At 41.4% G+C, this 21627-nt stretch overlaps 1 long non-coding RNA gene across 1 annotated transcript in view; it reads right to left on the minus strand.

Moving 5' to 3' along the window:
• Positions 1-21627, minus strand: part of LOC139794582 (uncharacterized) — a 119418-nt gene that overhangs the window by 11216 nt on the left and 86575 nt on the right. The window contains exon 2 of the long non-coding RNA XR_011725185.1: positions 5566-5626. This is a non-coding gene — a long non-coding RNA (uncharacterized lncRNA). The remainder of the gene's footprint in view (positions 1-5565; positions 5627-21627) is intronic.

Raw genomic sequence — 21627 nt, forward strand, 5'->3', positions numbered from 1 at the left:
ATGCAAGATTTCTACCTGTGAAATTTGCTTGGCAGCATTTCATAGCACTTTTGGTCTCTGTGAGATTTTCACTGTTAATTGAGCCTCAGGGGTGCAGAAAGTAGGAGCAGCAAAAAAGTTGACTACTTATGTTCATTTGTGCCTCAATCAGCGTGTCAGAGTTCACCATTCAAAGCTGCTCTCAAATAAAAGGTGATATAAACCAGCTTTTAAGTAATTAAGCAATTCTTTCCTGACTTGCTACAAACCTTGTGGCACCCTAATATAGCAGAAATTTTACAGGCAAACATCTTATGTATGAGTCCACTGCCCAGAAGCAGAAGAACATGGAGTTTGTAAATAACAACTGCAATACAAGTAGTGCCTATTTGCTTACTTGATCCCACTCAAATTAATGGCCTGTGGTTTAGGTATGTGTCAGTGCCATAAAGCAGGATACGCTTGGGGACCAGGAAGTGTCTGCTTCATGTGTTAATGATGGAGTTATGGAGTAGCAGCAGACATTTCATATACACAGTTGCAGAAGGATTTCTACTACATGTTCACCTCCCTCTGTACACTCCAACAAAAAGACAAAGAAATTCCCAGGTCAGACCTGGGGCCAAGGCTGAATTTTTTCTATAAAATTTGAAAGGGATCTAGCCAGAGATTTTTGAATGATGCCACCCTTGAGAAAACATAGATTGTGCCCTTCTTAACACTTAGGTGTACTCTCACATGGGGGCCACTGAGTATGTTGTGTTCAACAAAATTATTGCCTCTTCCTGCATCTTCTGCCCCCCCAAGCCTCTTCTACACTAAAGCCCCAACTCTCCTGCCCTAGCCCCACCATTCACAGGGAGTTGCTGGAATAACCCAAGAAAAAGTGTCCTACTAAGCAGTTATATTTTAATGTTTATTCTATGGCTTTTTGTATAATAGGAATAATCGCTATTGCTTTGTAGTACACTTAAAACAAATAGCTTTTGAGATTGCTCAAACACTTTAGCTCCACTTCAGCTCTTAATCAAACTCAGCAGCTGTTTATTGCAATTACACTATAACGCAATAGACATTATCCCTTAACTAACTGTCTTATTAATATAGGTAGTTACACAGCTATTTCATAGTAACTTTTAAATAACTGCTTTTAATTATTTTATTAACATAAATAACCATCTCAATAAATTTAAATTAAATGCATGTGTGAGAAATGCAATTTAAACCATTGCACAAAATTGCATCTGTTTACTAAAGTTTAAATTGATGTCATTGTGCAATTCAATTAAAATGCAACTTTAATTTATTTCCATTTTTGATTGCCACAGAACACCTAAGACACTAGAACTTCCTAAATATTGAAATGGGCACTGTCTGGTCTGTCTTCTAGTGCTATATTTCCTTTGCAATATTAGTTTGCTGACAGGAAAATGAGATTTCTTTTTACCACAAAACTTACAATTTAATATCCCCGTTTAGTTTTATTTTCTGCCCATTGCCAGTCAAAGCAACAGATGAAACTGGATTGCATTTTGCCTTCTAGCTCACTTGTGTGACTCTGCTTTCAATGAAGGAAAGGATTTTATTTTCCTTTGCAATACTGGATCCTCCATGTCTTATGCCATTTGTTCTGGTAGGATCAGGGTCTTTGCCTTCAGCTAGGGGGAAGGCAGACACTGACTGACCTGGCCCAAAATCATCTTATTTGTCCTCATGAGGGAGAGTATTGTTCAGGGGCTTCATTCTACCCAAAAATCCTTCACTGCAGAGTGGCCAACACTTGTACAGCAGCTTTTATCCCATAGTGCTGCTAATGAACACTTATCTGAAAAGTGACCAGGACACAGATTAGCGTATGCCACCTCATTCTGTAGAACAGTCTGCCAATCATACTGGCTTATTCAGATGCTCTTATCCCTAGAGTCCTTGCTGTTGGGGATGAAACAAAAATCTCCTATCCTTATTCTGCTTCAGATTCCTCCCCTGAAAGATAAAGAGGAAAACACTTGCTGAAGAGCAAGGAGAAAAGGAGAGGGACTCCTTCCACCACTTGTCTGCCATAGACAGGAGAACACAAGATGTTAGAAAGGGCTGGGAGAAACTTAGTGGTGAATGTAAGTCAGAAGCAGGGTGAAAGTAAGGCTGAATAATATAAATGTGCCAAAGGAGGTGAAGAGGCCTTGCATACTTTCTTGCCAGTCATTTTCTTCTGCTTCTTAAAACCTGTCAATTTAGTTCTACAGCTGGTGCAGGGACCTGTAACTGTGAACTGCTACATCTCTCAAATCAAATTACAACAACCCCCCTCAAAAGCAACTGGGCTGTATTGAAAAAAAGTGTTGAAGTCAGGAGCACTTAAAGAAATTTCCTCTGAAGGCAGATTTCATTCTCAGCAGCTTTTAAGCTCCAAAATCATGGAAATCAAGGCCTATTTGGCTCTTGGGTATCAGTCAATGTTCAAGATGTTACAGGAGAGCAACAACAGGAAGAATTTGGTTCATGAAATCCAACCCAGTGATGGTAAATTCTGCTAACTAGCAAAGTCCATGCTATCCCCTGGTTGCTTATTAGAAAACACAGCCTCCCTAACAAGGAATCATTAAAGAATATCATTTCAATGCATATACACACTCTGTTTTAGGATGAGGGGTGTTTCAGTGACACCATGCCTATAGAGAAGTGGAATGTAGCTGGAGACAACAAAGATTAAAAGGATTATTTATTTATTTTAATACTTCTATCTGAATGTAGCAAGTAACATGAAGGGATAATTACAGGCTCCATCTGAAAGGGGTTGCTGAAGCTGTGATCTGGCAGACACACTAAGCTCCTCAGGAGACAAGCTCTTAAAAAGTTTATAGACTGTGCTGGGCCAAGACACAGGTGATTCAGCACAAAGATTTTACAGAAAAATGTAGAAACTAAGAGTGAGACATGTTTAAACATCAGGTAACTGAGAGTTATCAGGGTTTGGATAATTGAAGTTCCAACATATATTTGCCTACACTGTCGCTCACCTTTGAGCCCTACCTAGGCATCTTGACATTTATGCAGTCTGAAATCCTGAAAGCTGTGAGTTTAGACAACTAAATTGTTGCTTGTCAATTTAGTCTTGACTGAAAGACAGGTGTTTTCTTTCACAGTAACACTCCTTTCAGATTCCTCTATTCCCAAGATCAGATTACTGAGCTAAGGAGCTATCAAAGATGAAATAACTTACAAGTAAGCAAAGACATTTACATTCCTTGAATAAAGGAATTCTTTGGGCAAAATAGGGACTTTTAATTATTGCTTGGTTTTTTTGTCATATGGGATTCTCAGCTCTAGCTCTCTGGTGGGAGCTGGAGGAGCTTGGAGGCTTTGAAGGTTCCTACATTTTTGGTAATGTGGTAGATCCTTTGCTACTGCTATGCAAGTGCTACAAGCTCCTTCTGCTGAATGCAAATTGCTCTCCAAAGAAAACCTCATAGCTAAGAATCTGAACCAGATTTCTCAAAAACTGTAATTCTGGAAGTGGGCACATAAATTAGCCTGCTATGCACACGGCAGTCAGATGCCAACAGTGCAAGCAAAGAGTATTTGTTAGCTACCTGGTGCCTACATCCTAACTTTACAACTAATTCAAGGTGGGTCATTATTATTGGGCATTCATTATTACCCCTAGTAACTGACTGGGATCCTTACTGCAATAATGAACAAGTTCTCTCTTGACACAACTTTGCACAGGCAACTTACACAGTCCAACAGCTGCACATGTTGATGGTGCCACTGGGATCCCACATCTGATTGTGGCTACAGTTTTGTGCTGCTAATGCACTGAAAAGGGAAACAGGGAGCCCAGAAAATAGCTCAGGCAGAACATATCTGACCCCAAATGCAGCCTGCCTTTGAGATACTACTGCCCACAAGGAGCAGATTTGTCCATTACCATGAAGTCCCTCATTGCAGAAAGCAGCAGCAAGTGAGACCTAGAGGGCACTGACCCCACCCTGCCTACATCCGTACCCTCTGATAAATCAGGTTTTCCTTTTTCTATGCCTCTGCATCTGAGTGCTGGTGCTCATTCCGTTCTGGCTTCTTGGCACTGCGGAAGGGTTTGGACCTCGATTCCTTTGTTTATGCCATTAAGTGTGCTGAAGGCAACAGAATGCAAGTTTCATAGCACTGACCTGCCAATAGCTCTCAGCTCTGACCCAGAGGGATTGTGTGTTCTGGCATAGGTTAAGGGTCTCATTTAATTTAGAACCTTAAGCTGGATTTGAACTGTAGCACCAGAAGCAAAAAGCCAGTGTTTTTATCTGAGAAGCCACATGGCTCCTGTTTCCTGATTGGTACTTGTGACACCCCAGTATTGTCAAACCAGGGAGATATTAACTGCATGCTCTATTTTCTGCCCTTAATTACGGCCAGCTAGTCTGATTTTTCTTTTTTTTTATTTTTTTTATTTTTTATTTATTTATTTTTTATGAAAGGATTTGAGTGACAAAGTGACTATGCATATCATTCCACATTTGAACTGTAAGACTTCAGTATTTCTACCTCTAGTGTGTAATTGGATCAGCTGCCAGTTACAGAAAGGAGCTGGGTGAGTATTAAGTGTGTGGAAAATGAAGAAGAGTCCAAGTGTGAAGGGGAGGAATAATTTGACAAAGCCTGCAGTGAGCTGTACGTGGTTTTCTCGTTTCAAAATGGAGTAGGTTTTGAAGCACATGAGAAAAAACTGGCTTTGATTTATTAGCTTTGGTTCACAGAATGCTAGCCACAATCTCTGAGTGACTCAAGACATACGGAAAGCCACAGTCCCTGCCCCAAGGAGCTTACAATACCAACATTATCATAACGGGGATGGCTGAGTGCCAAACTGAAAAACAGTCTGCTTTTATCTGACTCACTAAAGCTGTGCCTCGAACAACCTCATCAGGCAGTGCAGAAATCTGCTGCCATGGGCTTGGCATCACAGCAGAACTGGGGCTTAGTATGTTCATGGTATGGTGGTCCTCAAACCATTGCACTCAATGCTTTTCTATAGGTCCCCACTCTAGCATATGCTTACTTTAAGTTCCCCACAGAACCGAATGAAGCTAATGTAAGCATGAAACATTTTTATATATACTACAAAAATCCAAAATAAATCTCAGGCCTTTAAAAAGGTGAGAAATAGATGATGGCTCTGGTCAAAACGTGAGAGTTTTTCTCTCAGGACAAGAAAATTGTCTTGCCGCTAAGTTCCTCCATTAACCACAGTTATGGCAGGATCACACAGACAGACAGTTCTTTATCCAGTAAGTTTTCAACCACATGTACCTTTATAAAATGCAAACAAATCCCCTATAGATCTGACTAGACAGTTTGCAAGTTTCTGTCCAAATGTGACTGGTGGGAGAGAAGAGCTGGATACTGATTCGGTAGCCAAAGCATCTTTCACTTCACATTTTGAAGTAGTTTTAAGATGCAACTGAGGACAACCATTGGATCATGAGGTGACAAATGTAGGGGGTTAAGGAGAGAGGACTGAAGCCTAAAGTCCAAGAAAAGGTTGCGACATCCAGAACAGCTTGTGAAGAATCAGAAAAAAATGTCAACTACCTGGCAATTCAGACAGTTGTCCCTCAGCTGGAGAAATCCACCATAAAACCACCATGCTGATCTGTAAGAAATAAGCAAGAAACATTTATTAATGGTGCAGACAAACAGAGAGAATTACAAATACTCTCAGTGGACTAACTGACCAGTGGCAGCTTGATACATATGATAACCAATTAAAATCCCAAAATGTTGGAAGTCAATCAGACAAGGCAGACAACTGGTTTGGCTGAACAGGGAATTGCTCCTACAAATCAAGAAAAAAAAGAAGGTCTATGCCTAGTGGAAGCTGGATCAGGTGACATGGCAAGAATACAGAGATGCTACTAAATACTGCAGGGAGAAAATTCAAATGGCCAAAGCTCAGTTGAAGCTGAAACTGGCCAGAACTGTGGGGGCAAAAAAAAAAGTTTTTTCAAATACATTATCAGAAAAAGGCAGTGTAGAAAACAACATCAATCTTTTACAGGATAAGGACAGTCACTTCACCAACAGGGATATAGACAAAGCAGAGGTGTTTAATGCATTTTTTCTGTCTTCAACACTGATAATGGATAAAGGGGGCCCAAAACTGGGGGACCATGACAGCAACAAGGATCAACTCTTAGCTGGCCCTGATCTTGTACACCATCTGCTGCTACAGTTAGATACCTACAGGTCCATAGAGCTGGATGGGATTCATCCAAGAGTACTCAAAGAACTCTCTGATGTAATCATGAGGCCTCTCTCAATAATTTTTGTGAGGTCCTGGCAATTTGGAGGGATTCCAGTTGACTGGAAGCTGGCTAATATTATTCCAATATTCAAGAAGGGCAAGAAGGAAGACCCTGGAAACTACAGGCCAGTCAGTCTGACTTCGGTGCCTGCTAAAATTATGGAAAAAGATTATTCTGGGAGGTATTGAAAAACACCTGGAGGACAATTCAGTCATTGGTGGCAGCCAGCATGGCTTCATGATGGGAAAGTCCTGCTTGTCAAACTTACTTTCCTTTTATGGCAAGGTAACCCACCTAGCTGATCAAGGGAAGCCAGTGGATGTAATATATTTTTGCACTTCAGGAAAGCTTCTGATACTATCTCTTGTAGTATCCTCCTGGACAAAATGTCCAGCATACAGCTGGACAACTGTGCTATACAATGGGTGAGCAGCTGGCACACAGGTCAAGCATAAAGCGTGACAGAGAATGGGGTAACATCAGGCTGGCAACTGGTTACTGGTGGGGTCCTGCAGGGCTCCATCCTTGGCCCAGTCCTCTTCAACATCTTCATCAATGACTTGGACACAGGACAGGAAGGCATTTTAAGCAAGTTTGAGGAAGACACAAAATTAGGAGGAGAGGTCGACTGCAATCACCAACCACATGAAGTTTAACAAGGGCAACTACTGAACTATGCCCCTGGGATGGGGCAAGCCTGGTGGCAAGTGCAGACTGGGGAGTGAGTGGCTGGAGCGGGTCCTGGCTGAGGGCAAAGTGAAGATGAGGCAGCAGTGTGCCCTGGCAGCCAGGGGGCCAGTGGTGTCCTGGGGTGCACCAAGCACCGCATCACCAACCCGACAAGGGAGGTGATTGTCCCACTCTGCTCTGCACTGGCACAGCCTCACCTGGGGTACTGTGTGCAGTGTTGGGCACCTCAGTATAGAGAAGACATCAAGCCTTTGGAGAGGATCCAAAGGAGAGTAACAAGGATGGTGAAGGGTCCGGAAGGGATGAGTTATGAGGAGCAGTTGAGGTCACTTGGATTGTTCAGTTTGGAGAAAAGGAGGCTGAGGGGTGACCTCATTGCAGTATGTGGCTTCCTCATGAGGGGAAGAGATGGGAATGGTACTGATTCCTTCACTCCTGTGACCGAAGACAGGACTTGGGGAAATTTTAGGAAGCTGAATCAGGGGAGGTTCAGGTTAGGTATCAGGAAAAGGTTTTTCACCCAGAAGAGGGCAGCTGAGCAATGGAACAAGCTTTCCAGGGAAGTGGTCACAGCACCAAGCCTGCCTGAGTTCAAGAAATGTCTGGATGACACGCTCTGCTACATGGTGTGATCCTGGGGGTGCCCTACACAGGGAGAGGACTTGGAATTGATGACACTGACGGGTCCCTTCGAACTCAGAATATTCTATGATTCTGTGATTCTATAATATTGCAAAGAAGGTGCAGAGAGCAAAGAACAACTAAGTTTTGCTACCTCCCAACCCCAGATTTCTCTAAGCTACACTTGGTGGTTTTCTTCCCATAGGACCGAACTGATATTCTGGGATTTGAAAATTCTTTTTCTATACTTTTAAGAGTATCCACTAATGGAGAACAGCATTGTCCAGAAGGGTCCCTGGGTTATGACCACAGAGCCATATCTTTTCTCACTGTTATAAAAACTCTGCAGATGAGTCCATCAGGCAAAAATACAACAAAAAACCCCAACTCAAATTCATTTCTCTCTGACCCTCCAAGAGAGGGGTAGGGCATTAAGACAGAATGCCCTACCTCAAAAGAAGTCAAGATTGGATCAGAACATCTCAGAGAGATAGAGAGTGAGAGATGGCAAGAGGTGGTAGTGTAGAGATTTTATCAGCATGAGCTTGGGATGCCCACATTACTCATAGGTCACTGTGCTTTCCAGCTGACTAGGAACAGATAAAATGAGGAAGGCAACAATCTCCAGATTTCCAGGTAGCAGCTGCAGCCAAGTTTGCCTTTTCAGCTGCCCTTTTAGTCTGGAATATGCATGGCACTGCTCAGAGAGGGGCTTACTTGGTATGCAAAAAGAAACCCACTGTGTCATCCCACCATTGCCAAGTGAGCTCTAAAAAACCATCAGGATAATAGTTCTCTTTCAGAGTGAGGATAACTTAAAATGCAATGCACTTGGATTTGCCTACATTTTGCATACTTCCAGTATTTCCTAATATTGAACTAGAAGAAGTGCTTCACAGATCCTTTATAGATCTCAGCCCATCTCCAGCAGAAATTGGTTATCCTGATGGGAATCCACATCCATTATGGCAGAAAACAGGCATAGTTCTTCACCTCTCATAGCAGCAGCCACAATGCTGAGATTTTTATTATATAATAAAGACATTACAAATATAATTTATTTCTACTGAAGTTATGCCATTCTGCCAGGCACCATACATGGACTGCTCACATATTCAGAAGGTATCATCTAATCAGACATACCCACAGAGATCCCGACAGCTGAGTGGAAAACAATATTGCCATTCCTGACATTTCTCAAATTAGCAATAACTTATAATGAAGCTTTTCTAAGACATCTCTTTCAAGGATTTGTTGGACATCTCTCTTGCCAGGAATACATGCAGTAACTGCCCTTCTGCTCTGTGCTTCATTCTCTCACCTTGTACTACGTTGCTTGTTTCCTGCACTTGGAGATCTCCTACTTGTATTTGAACTCTCTGAATACTCTCTTCAGATATGCACAAGGAGCTGGAGGCCCTGGTAACCTTCTACCCCAGTAGTTCTTTTCCTGTAGTCAGGAAATTATCTCTATTTGTTTTGTTTTGTTTTGTTTTTTTAACTGCAAAGAACAAAGAGAATTCCCCCTTCCAGTACTGGTGAAAGCAGAAAAAAAATTCAATAAATAAATAAATAAACAAAATATATATATATATATTCAAGCCATACCACTCATTAACAAAAGTTTCTCGCTTTGCATAGGGTTTTATGTTAATAATTTTATAATGCCAGCAATTCTACATTCATATTGGTATTGAGATATCCAGAAATTGATGCATGCTTCAAATAACTTCTGTGTCACGATATGCCTGTATGAATGCTTCTACATTTTTCCATATTGAGCTCAAATCAGATCAAGCTCTGAGACCTGATTTCCAGATGATACAAATCCACAAAGAAAATATAATTACTGATATGTCATTTTACTCCTTCAAAATACCTGGCCCAGGAAATATCATTGCCCCAGTGACTCCTTCATTCAAGCAGAGGGAACAGGAACCATCAGGGGAAGGTTTCACATCTCTACCTCCAACTCTCTTCAGCAATGGGAATTTGCAAAAGGAGCTGGAAGCTGTATCTACCTTCTGCTCCAGCAGGTTTTCTTTAATTCAAGAAATTCTCTTTCTCATTTTTTAAAGGTTATCAACAAGGGAATTCCCCCTTCTGTTGTCCAGTTTTGAAAGAGGAACCTGATCTGTGTTTTTATCTAAAAATCAAAAAAAAAACCCCACTATCAGAAGGCTCTGTGACTTCAGTGGGGCAGAACTAGCTGAACAAAGCTGTTCCTGCTGTGCACCAGTGTCCTTCCTTGTCCAGCATTGCATCACTGGTGGCATCCTGGCAGTGGCAGCAACTGAGCATCACGTCACAGCGCTCTGTCGCTCCGTGTCCAGTGCTTGTGGCACTGCTGGCCAGGCCCAGCAGCACTGGGAAAGCATCACCAGAGGTACTGGTGCCTGCAGGGCAGAGGGGAGCAGAGCTGAGGGGGATTAGAGGGAAAAAGTAAGTGGCACCTCTAATATGTCTTGCCAGAAAGAAGAGAAGAAGTACTAAACAGAAGAACAAGAGGTAAGACTGGTATTTAAAAAAAGGCAGACAATGCAGAGAAAATATAATAAAGGAACCCCATCAGTAGCAACAACTCAAGGAGAAAAGAAGACTGATGGATAGCTGTGCTCGCATGCGTGAGGAAGGATAAACCAAACCTTTACAAAACATTAAAAAAGAAAACAAAAAAGCATCAAAAAAACCTCGTAAGAATAAGAAAACCAACAAAACAAAACAAAAAATAAACAAGCCAGAGGACAAATCAAAAAGAAAGAGAAGATTTCTATGAGCACAAAAGCAGAGGTCAGTACCCTCTGGTCATTTCCTAAGAAAGGAGAAAGTAGAAGTGAAGGAAAAAACCCAAACACAACAGACTACTTATAAGCAAATGAGACATTGACCACTACTCTGTGATTTGTTTTGAAAGTTTGCTATTAGTGTATCTACAATGATAAATGCCTTAGTATTATGCCAGCTTTATGTAGGCAGAAATGAACAAAGGCAGCAAATCAGTTCCGTCAGGCAGATGACAAAGTGACAAGAAACCTTGTCCCTCCCATGCCATGTGGCACCTCTTTGGTCCATACACATCCTCTCTCCAGCATAGGGAGAGGCAGGACAGTAGAGCAGGAGGATATTTAGTAATACAGAAGATGAGAATACAAATGTATAACCACATTGAGAGTCCAGAGCTTAATTCAAACAGTAAACAAAGCTCATCCTCAGTCCACATCCTACCCTAGTTACCCTTTTTTTTCACTCAGAAACCAGTTTTTATTGGCAGAAAGAAGACTTCTGGATCATCTTTGCCAAGATCACCAAAATGAAAAATTGCCAGGAATCTCCTTTGAATGGCAATGACATCCATAAAAAGACTTGATGGGTAAGAGGATGTTCAGGGGCTGTTTGGTCTACAGCTGAGCCTGAGCTGGTGCCCTGTCACAATGACAACCTCACACCATTCATTAAGCCCACTTAGCTCAAGCTAATGGCTCCAGTCACCTCCAGGGTGCCTTGGAACACAGCTTCGAGATCAACTGTCCATGGGAAGAGGAGAACCTGAACTACTACACCAGCTTGAAGCCTGAAAGGGGAGCCACAGTAGGGATGTGCAGTCCCAATGTTGGGCAGGAATGGCTCCATGGAAGAAGGGGGGATGGAAAAAAACTGAGCAAAGCCTAAAGCCAGTCTCCCTTTTACAGACATTTCCCCTCGTTCAAGAGTAGTGGAGCAGGTGCCCTACTCCATGGGAGGGAAGTAATTCCAGACCTGAGGCTTAACCCAAAGCCATTTTGATGTGTAACTCCATATTCTGAATAACAAAAGGAGCCATTTTCCATTCTATCCTAATTTTAAAAATAAGGATATATGGAGAGCCCTCAGAATTTATGCAAAAGTCTGACAAGGTTAAAATTTTTTCCCACTTACAAGTTTCTAAGCAGAGGAATACCATGAAGCAATCCTTAGATGTTACAGTGCATATGAGCAAATGCTGTTGTCATTCCATCCCATCAGTGGGGCTATATGATTAACCTTAATAATTTCAAAACCAATGTTCTGCCTGTTGAAGAGGGCCCCATTCTAGAAGGGATAGATTCAGACTGACACTGAGAGTTGGTTTTGCAATACGTAAATCTATATTCACTTGCAACAAAAGAGACACATGTAGTGCTTCATTTATTGGTAAAATCCAGTTAACTTCTGTGGTACTCCTCCAGCCTAAGTGTGGTGACAATGTGGCCGCAAATCCTCAGTTTCACCAACTCCCTTATTGTGTTGCTACAAAGATGCTGCTGCTTCAGAGGCTGAGCAGATAGCGCAGATAGTGCCAGACCCTTCAGCCTTTACTAAGATTTCAGATCACCGATTGTAAAGATTCCTTTAATCCATAACATCTTCACTAAGAGTGCTTCTGCACACATTTTGTTTGTCAAAATAAATGCCTTTTTTTTTTTTTTTTTTTTTTTCCTAGGGGTGAGAAGGAAGATACAGATGCATTTTTCAATAGGAAAAAACCAATCCACATCCTCTTTTTCTGAAACTGACAGCTAAGAGACATGGAACAGCCTTTTCTGTGTCATCCCCCCCACTACCCCTCAAAACCCTTGTTCTGCACACCACTCCAGTTCTACCCTTACTTTCAGATTAACTGTCAATCTGCAGATTTACTGTGTTCTCCCTAAAGCCAGACATTCTTAAATTTGGTTATTATATCAAGGTGCATTTGTGTTTCTAAATGGGCAGCTGTACTATAAATGGAACACAAAGGAGCAAAATTCAGCCTGTTCCAGCATGGGTCCAAAGCCCAGAGTGCCTGCAATGCTGTAGTCTTTTGTTTCAAATGCAGATAGATAAACTACAGCCTTTTTTCCATGATGGTTATAATGCAGAATATGAAAAACTCTTGGGATGGTTTAAGCTGCAGGGTATTCTCCCAGAGTTCTGTCCAAGAATAATCTAGTAAAAATGTGGACAGAGAACCATCGACCTCTGCTTTCCCCCGAACATATGCAGCTCTGATCAGTCTGGTATTTCAAGAAAAACAAGGTCCTGAACCCTAATCCTCAGACACATAACAAAGCGCACTTCACAGCTGTGATGCACAGCTACTATCAGCTCCGAGGCCTGAGTGGGTCCCAAGACAATGCCTCCTTTATCACCCAGAGGACAAATATCTAGACAGCAATATTTTCTGCTTGAATGCTTCAAGCATCTCTCGCAACTCCTGACTGAAAGAGAAAACTGAGCTGAGAGTGTTTGCTGAGTGATTATTTTAATTTACTACTTGATGTAAATCTAAATGAACTGACATCCAGCTTGAGATGGACAGAAAACAATCATTGTGAAAAAAGAAAGAAGGCTAATATTACAATATCATTTGAGTAGTGCAGGTTTAGGCAACTTTAGCAGTGGCAATGTAATAGATAGCGAGGCAAGGTTTGCATTTCCTTTTCTTCACTCAATTACCGTAATAAGTTCTGTAATTTTAGGGCTGTTTATTTATCAGGCGACGATAACAAAGACACTCAGAACATGGTGTCTGAATGCAAGACTACAAAGCTTCACAGTGTAAGCCCTCGTATGCAGAGGGATTGCTAATTCTCACACACCTGATTATTTATGTGTACATGTGTGTACATGTGCTGAGAAGCAGCAACATTCCCCTTTTTGTTAATTGCTAAAATGGCACACAGTTTGCATCTGACGTGAGGCAGAGCAAGGGCAAGGGGCAGAAAAGGAAGAAAACTTCCTGGTAAAGTTCTCCAGTGCTTTAAAAAAACCTGTCAAGTCACTCTGCTGAGCTTTCTCATATGAACAATAGATTTGGGACCTGGCCTGCCTGCACCAGGGAGTCTGTCACTGCTGCTCTCTGATCCGGGTATACAGCATTTGATGGCAGCACGGTGTCACAGAACAGCTGGAGCAAAGGCACCCTGGCTGAGTGCATGAGATGGAAGGGAAAAGAAACAACAAACAAAAAAGCCAAAGAGATTTCTTTGTGAGGCAGACACACACATCTGGGCTGTGCCAGAGAGAGATGATTCACCTTGAGGCACAGTCTGTGGCACCCTACACAGAGAAGAACAGATATTGTTGCCCCATAGACCCCCCACGTTCCCAAATGAGGACCTGGGAGAAGGTGCACCATGTGCTACGCAACCCCAGATGCAGGTCCAGCAAGTGCTCCCTCTCGATGGGTCTCAGCAGTGGGTTCACCACCTCCTGCAGCTCCCAAAAGTATTTTTCCACTGGGAGACAACTTCCTCAGGCCCCTTTTGGTGTGGCATGCCATGGGGGCACCAACAGCCTGGAACACTGCGGGTAGGAGGCCCCACTAGCCCGTTGCCCTGTGCCCCTCTCAGCACATCAAAGAGCTAACTGAACCCCCAAGGCTAACTGAATGCACTTGGGGCACCTTTTAATTCCATGGAGATGTTTGTTTCGGTTTTGGGGTAATTTGTGGTTGTAAAGACTAATCCACATGCATAATTTCTTGTGTGCTGCCTTAGAAGTACGTATCGAATTTGAAACAAAACTCAGAGTGTAATGTTCCATTTTGCATATTCTAAAGATTGATGGAAAAGCTCATAATTTAATAAGAATAAAAGGAGTCGAATAAAGATGAAACTTGATGGGTTTCTAAGATTGCTATTCAACAGCCTCAAGGTTTTGGAAGAATACCATGCCTTCTTATTAAATGATTTGAACCACTACCTTGAAGAAATCTCTGCAGTTCCTTCTTAAATTCTACAGGAGGCTCAAAAGCACGTCAGAAGTATTTTTACTCTGTACCATAAGATGTTTTTCATCAGAGTAACATGCCTCTTAACCCATAGCCGTATATTCAATTAAATTGCATGGGCATATGTGTGTTTATTTACATAATGTGTAAATGTATAGCTGGGTATATATAAACAAAAGGCTTTCATAACACAGAGGAACACACATGGTGGTATAATTTGTGTATATGCACACTGTGTAACTGCAGCCGTTCATGTCAACACCATTCATCACCTGTATTCACCAAAATGGTGTCAGGACTGTTCCACACACTGCCTACAAGTTCACCTCAATGATAATCTCCTTCCTCAATTAATTAAGGACAATTTAAATATTTTAAGTGAATTGCATTAACATGACAAAACAGTAAAATTTGAATTGTGAAGCTGTGAACAGAAACCTGTGACAAAGTCCCTCCTTCAACACAGTCACATAGAAAGATTTTACAAATTGACAGTATACATTATGCACAGTCGAACTGTGGACATTTTCTGTCAAGCACTTAAACAGAGAGACACAACGACAGCTACAGTATGAAACAGAATTACCTGTAGGGGACCAGTCCTCACTAAGGGGAACCTTGACAAGTCCAAACGTGCACCTGGATCAGCATTTGAAGTAACTCTGTCATACCAAAGTTGTTAATCATGAAGCCCTGTCTGAATTTTTGGGGGGTTGCCATGGACTTTTAGTAACTGCCCTTATGTATAAATACTATTAAACCAACTTAAAAGAGTATTTTTTTAAATGTCCCTGTTAAGTATTGTTCCAGTAAGAGGGTTACAAGTACATGGCATGAAATGCTACAAATAGAAATTTTTTTTTGTTAGCTTTGTGAGACTACTTACAACAAATCTGAAATTTTATGTTCAGGATGCAGACAGCAGCAAGACAACATTTTCCCTTCTAGGGACAAAATTCCGTAAGGTAGTTTTAAAGAAAGCTAGCTTGTATTTATAGAATTACCATAAAGCTACTATAGATCTAGCACTTTTTTCACTGATGAAGTGTCTGATCAACACATACTGTTGTTGGGATTTGCAAATTAAAGGCTGGATCTTGCAACACTTATGTGACTCAGCCTAAATCATATGAGTAGCCCCCAGCAGGAGTAAATGTTGTGGGATTGGGCCCTTCTGAAATGAGTAAAGCTTCATTAGGCCCTTCATGTGATTTTTATAAATAAGCATGCTCTAATGGAGTGTGATGATACAGGTACATAGAAAATCATGTTACTCATCTGAGTACTGCCAGAGATCTCAAAGGGATTTGGGACTTCCATGAATAACATTGGTTGATGCCACACAAAAAATAGAGAGGAGAGAATGACCTCTCTATCTTCCTCATATTACTCTCTGACAATAAATTAAAACACACTACAAACACTACTGCAGAAAGGTGGGTCTAGCTGCTGTCACTTGGCCCACGCCAAGTACTGTAAGACTGGAAGAAAGTGCCAAATGGGGTCCATACTCCTCAGTGACTAAGAGAAATACTATTACAGTCTAGATGTAAAAAGTGTCTTCCTGACAGTACACTGTACACTGAAGAGGATTGTGCTCATATCCAAAGCAGCTGCAGATGAGCTCCTCAGCAGGGTAAGTGACCTTCCCTTGCCTCTGGGCCACCACACTGGGCTGCTTTCGTCACCCAGAGCTCCTGCAGGTGCCTCAATGCTGGAGTGCATAGTGCAGCTGCAGATCTGCCTGCAGAAGATCTGAAGGTGCATGCACCTCCTGATGCTCGTTCTTCACCAAACTCAACAACAGGCAGCATGTGACGTCATGAGGGGCTATTGCAGAGATGAGTATGACATCACAAAGAGCGAGCAGAAACTACCTGAAAACACAAAGACCTGATGAATTCCTATGAGGCAGTTTTCCCATCCATGACCCCGGTCATGAGAAGTGGGAGAACATGCACCCTTTACCTGAGAGAGGAGGCACTGCTTATCAAGAGAGAATTTTTTCTGGGCTGTTAATACTTTAACCTAACAACCACGCTGCATTTCCTGTTGGTAATTCTTAGCTGTAATTATGAAAACTATTGCAATTAGGTTATTCTAATTATGAAAATCTATTTCCTTTTAAATATTTAAGAGCAGCCTTTTTTTTTTTTTTTTTTATATGAAAAAGAACACATAAAGCTGCCGGAATCCTTTGAATTCTTTCTCCTGCCACAGAATCTGAGCACAATTTATCTAGATAAGTTTTAATTATAGCCTTTCCAGAAAGATGGTACTCTGTATAAATAAAAAGAAATATAATTGATAAATGTACTCAGATGGTAACAGGTTGTTTAAATAGACCATTAAACTCAAAATGTCTGAAGCTAAATTAGATTGTATTCTCTTTCACCTAGGGCTTTTGTAAGGCACAACTGGCATATATAGTCTTGTCCACATTAATTTTTACTGCCATGGTCAAAAAGCAGCATAAGTCTGAAGCCTGTGTAGAATTTTCTTTCTTTATTTGACGTGATCATAGTAGATGAATTAGCTCCCTTGGTGCAGAGAGTGAAGGAAGGCTAGTTGAGGGAAATAAGGAATTTTCAGAGGATAGAAAAAGTTTGAGGGAAACATATGGTTTAAATGCTCTAGCCTATTTCAGATCAAGCTGAGAGAGTTGAGATCCGTTGGTTCAGAGATCCAGTTCACTGCACATTCCTACTGTGCCTGCCTACTAATTGCATCCCATGTTTGTCAATCAAATATTTGCAATTAACAAAAATATTCCCTTATGAGACATATAACAGAGGCTGCTAAAGATCCATTGCTTTGCTATTAGAGTCAGCTGAAAAAAAAAAAAAAAGGGTCTTTAAAAATATTCTGCTGATGATGACACTGCCAGACACTTGCAGTCAAAACATTAACAAGCAGAATAGGTGGCATGGGGGCTTTTCAAAGAGATTTTTTTCAAAGAAGAAAAACTTTGATCTTAGTGTTTCTGACCCATCCTCCACCTCTGATTCTTCAATCTACAAGTACATATAGTGGTTTAATTTCACTCAGTGCATAACTTGCCTAAGGATAAAAGTTGATCTAGATTTTTTTTTTATTTAACTCCGATTTAACTGATGCTCTAAAGCTGCCCTATCACTGCATAATACACACTCACACGAGGTTTCTAAGCAGCAACTGGAGAAAGCAGACTAGAATAATAAGAAATGCACAAGGTTCAGAGGAAACATTAATTTGTAAATAGGTAAGAAATGCCAGTAATTTGTTGGGAATTGAAGACCTTCAGTGTGCAACAGCGAATCATAGTAGCTGTGCACTGCTGTTTTATAAGTCAATATTACATCTGAAGGTGGTGTTTGAATGCTTGTATCATTGTGGTTTGAGTCAAACAACGTTCTGTGATAAGAAATGATCAAACAAAACAAACACAATCCCTTCCCTGTCTCGTCGGATAAATTCCAAATATAATTCCACAAGAGGGATGGAACATTCAAATCATCCACTTTTTTATAATTGCATAAGCCCCTCAGTCACAGGAAGATGATTGGATTGGTGATGGACTATTGTATTCTCAAAGACATGGATCATGCCAGCGGAGAGCTCCTGCAAAATGATAATTGTGCATTTTCTGTATGACCTAGGTGGTGAGCTTTAAACCCCATCCAAGCCAAAATGCAGCAGTCTGGTATGAACATGACTGGGACCAGGGGACTGGAGTCTTCTACTTCCACCTCTAAAACTAATTCCTTCAGTGTCATGAGCAACCACTTATCCTCACTGCTGCAGTTTCTCCAACTAAAGACAGAGGATAACATATAGCCAACTAATGAAAAGAGATCTAACTTAGGCCAAGTCTACCCGAGGAAGAATTTGCCAGCACAGCTCGGCAGGTACAGCTTGATTAGCAGATTTGCCTCATGTCGACACAGTCTGCACCTGCAAACAGAGTATTTTTCCTGCCATCTACCCATTCTCTCATGCAAAATGAAGCAGACTCCCAGCAACGTTAATGATTTTCCCAATCGGAAGTGATCTAAAATATTACATGCCCCCATGAGTGACATTGCTTCATTGTCTCAAAAGCTATAAATAATCGTGATACATTTTGAAGACACAAAAAGACTGCCTTCTTCCCTTGACATTTTTTAATCTTTATAAAACATTCCCTTAATTTAGGCTGTGGCTTAAAAAAGACCCTCAATATCGCAAAGCTCTGTATTTAGAGCTGCAATACTTGCAGAGAATGAGCAAAGAGGTAAGATACAGCATTTCTCATAACTCACCAAGCCCAGTTTGTGGAACCTCAGGAAAGAAAAGGAGTTAGGAGAGCTGTGTCTACAAAGGAATATCCTGAGAGACATCTGGTGGCCACTTTTACCTTGCCCAACTCCCCTTGCTGACTGCGGAGCATGCAAGTTTGTGACACTGGACTTCCTGAGTCAAGGGGCAACTTGATGGTCATACAAATCATAACTCAGCAGCAAACAAATATCAACCAACAGCTCTGCCTTCGGGCTCCGTGAAAGATTCACTAACATCCTTATTGTCTGACTTATTAAGAAAGGAAATAGATTCATCACTGTGACTGCAATGAAGCGAGCTGTGGAGAAGCAGGACAGCTGAACAGCAATCCCACACCAAGCCTGTAGGCATGTCTCCAGCCTAGTGACCAGCGACAGACTTCCCTGCCACTGCTGAATAAACAGGCTATGAAGCTTGGCATTTGCATCCTGCAGCTGCCTGTGGACCCCTCTCTGCATGGCCGCACGCGTTGGCTTCCCAGCGGCAGCAGATAAAGGAGGACAGCAAAGCTGGATGGCACAGATAGCGACAAAAAGAAGACAGAGCCTAACTAGCTTTGACATGACTGGTGTTGGGGAGGTTTTTAATTGCACACTTGCATCAAAAAGCCCCACTTGTAAATACTTAGCTATCATTTTTCAGGGGGTTGTCAGATTACAGAATTTTATCATCAAGTTTGAGGTGGGAAAAGAAGAGGAGGAGGTGGAGGAGGAGGATATTTTTGTTCCTGTCCTTCACTTCCTGATAAGGAGACACTTTTGATCCAAGATTTTTTTAATTTTTTTTTTTTTTTTTTTTTTTTTTTTTTTTTTTTTTTTTTTTTTTGAATCTGGTAACATAAATTTGTTTCACAAGATTCAGGTGTTTGAAATATTTAAGAAGTTCTCTGGTTTTCTATTCCTAGCCTCATTGATGAGAAAGCTTACACATCATGACATGGTGACTTGAAGCAATGATTAAAAGGCTATTACATATGCTCTTCCCAGCTGAGTTGTTCTCGTTGTTGTTTTTAGAGCACAGAGAAAGTGTCTGCAACAGCTGCTAATAAGCTCTTATGCGACTCTACTAACATCATGATCTGATCACCCCAGAAGTGCATAGTGGGAGCTGAGGAACCTGGTCTCAGCAATTTGACTAAAACATCCCTGGCATATTTCAGCTACCATAGAAAGTTTGCAACACTGAAAGGAAATTAAATTGTTGTGGAAGGTGGAAAAGGAATATGGGGCTTGTGTTCACGTGCATGAGATTCAAAGCCATGAGCAAAGCAGGGATGTGTGTGTTTTCAAAGGCACGGGTGGGAATGAGACACACAACTTCCATTGCCTTTCAATGGACGAACTATGCCTTGTGCCTTTGAAAACCTCCCCCCTTCAGAAAGGAACAGTGCTGAAAAACTAAAAATGTTAAGCTAAGAAATGGCACACATGGGGTGTTACTGCTTTAGGATCCTAATCTAGAGATGCAAGATGAAAGAACCCCAATATACTGACCTTTTTTATTTCATAGATGTCTCGAGAAATCAGCTTAAAATATCTCTTGTTCAGAGCTTCCAATTTAGAGTGCACTAAAAGTACAACTTGACCTGACAATAGACCAATTCAGGAATTTCCATTGGCCTGCACTGATAGGCATGACTAATTGTTATCCCTTCCCAGGCAACGTGTAGGGTGCAGGAAGAGCAGAGTAATTATAACTAAAGGTCTAACCCATGAGATTGTCCCATGTAAAACCAAACTGTCTTGTTTCATTGGTAGAGAAGGAAAAAGGTTGGTTCATTTAAGATAGATCCAGATGAACCTGAACCTTCACATTGCAGAAGCTCAATGACTGCTTAGGTGTGTGATTATGTGCCATTTGGCTCTAATTTTGGTAAATGAATTGGTAGCTGTTCTGTTCTTGTGTTAACAGTGTCATGCTGTCTCTGCAGGATGGCTGTGAGCAAACAGTCTGAAGATGTTTTAGCAGTGCATATAGCTGCACACATTTTCCATAAATAGGAGTTTATTCCTTGGCAGACAAGCTAGCATTAGAGATGCAAAAACACAAGGAATACAGTAAGTGCCGGGAAAAAGAAAACCAAGCAGAGAGACAATCTGTGAAGCCGGCGAAGCAAATAGAGATAGAAAAGAGAGAAAAAGAGAAAAAGGAGAGGGGGACTAAAGAGCAAAGGTGAAATGGAAAGAGGAAGAGATGGTAAGGAAAAAAGAGAAGTCAGGAAAAGTACTGAAAACAACTTCTATATGAAAAAATAGAGGGTAAAAAGCAGAAGAGGAATCAGAAAACATTTGAACTATTTTTGAATTTGCAGCAACGGTGCAGTGGAGGTCCTGCTCCAGCTGCCTCAGCCCTTATCCTGTGTCAAGCAGACTGGTGGTGCTTGATCAGTGATAGGGAACGACGGTGACTCTTTTTTGTTAGTAATTGACGGGAAGTGCTGTTTGCCATTGTGTCAGTTCAGCACAGCACCGGCAGGCAGGCCGGCAACACTGCTGGTGATAGAAACTGTGGAAAGGTTCTTGCTGTGAGCAGAGAAGAGTCAGCTACTCAATACAAATCTCTGAGGCTTGTTAGCAAGAGATCTAGGAGATAGCTTTTTCAGTCTTCTGGCAACACAGAACACTAGTTTATATGGCAGCTCTGATGCCCTCTACAAACAACCACTCCCAAGTGCTGCAACAGACCCCAATAGTTTAGGTACTGTATACAATTTATGTACACTCATTATCTGGCTCCTCTATGTTCTGTCCTTCCTCAATTGCGGAAATGGAGCAAATGCAGCACATAGCTGTGGAGACCCCAACTGTCTTTTACCCAACTCTTCAAAAATCCCTTAGGAATCCAGTTGATTCCTAAGGCAATGGGACCAGTACTCTCTTTTTTAAATTAATCCTCATCCATAATGATTAAAATTGACTTCTTTATAAGTACCACTGGTTTGTTTTCTTCAATGAAGTAGAAGCAAACAAACAAAAAACCAAATGTTTTAAGGGAGGGATTAGAGGGAAG

This window comes from Heliangelus exortis, chromosome 3 (genome assembly GCF_036169615.1).
Source record: "Heliangelus exortis chromosome 3, bHelExo1.hap1, whole genome shotgun sequence".
Lineage (NCBI taxonomy): Eukaryota > Metazoa > Chordata > Aves > Apodiformes > Trochilidae > Heliangelus > Heliangelus exortis.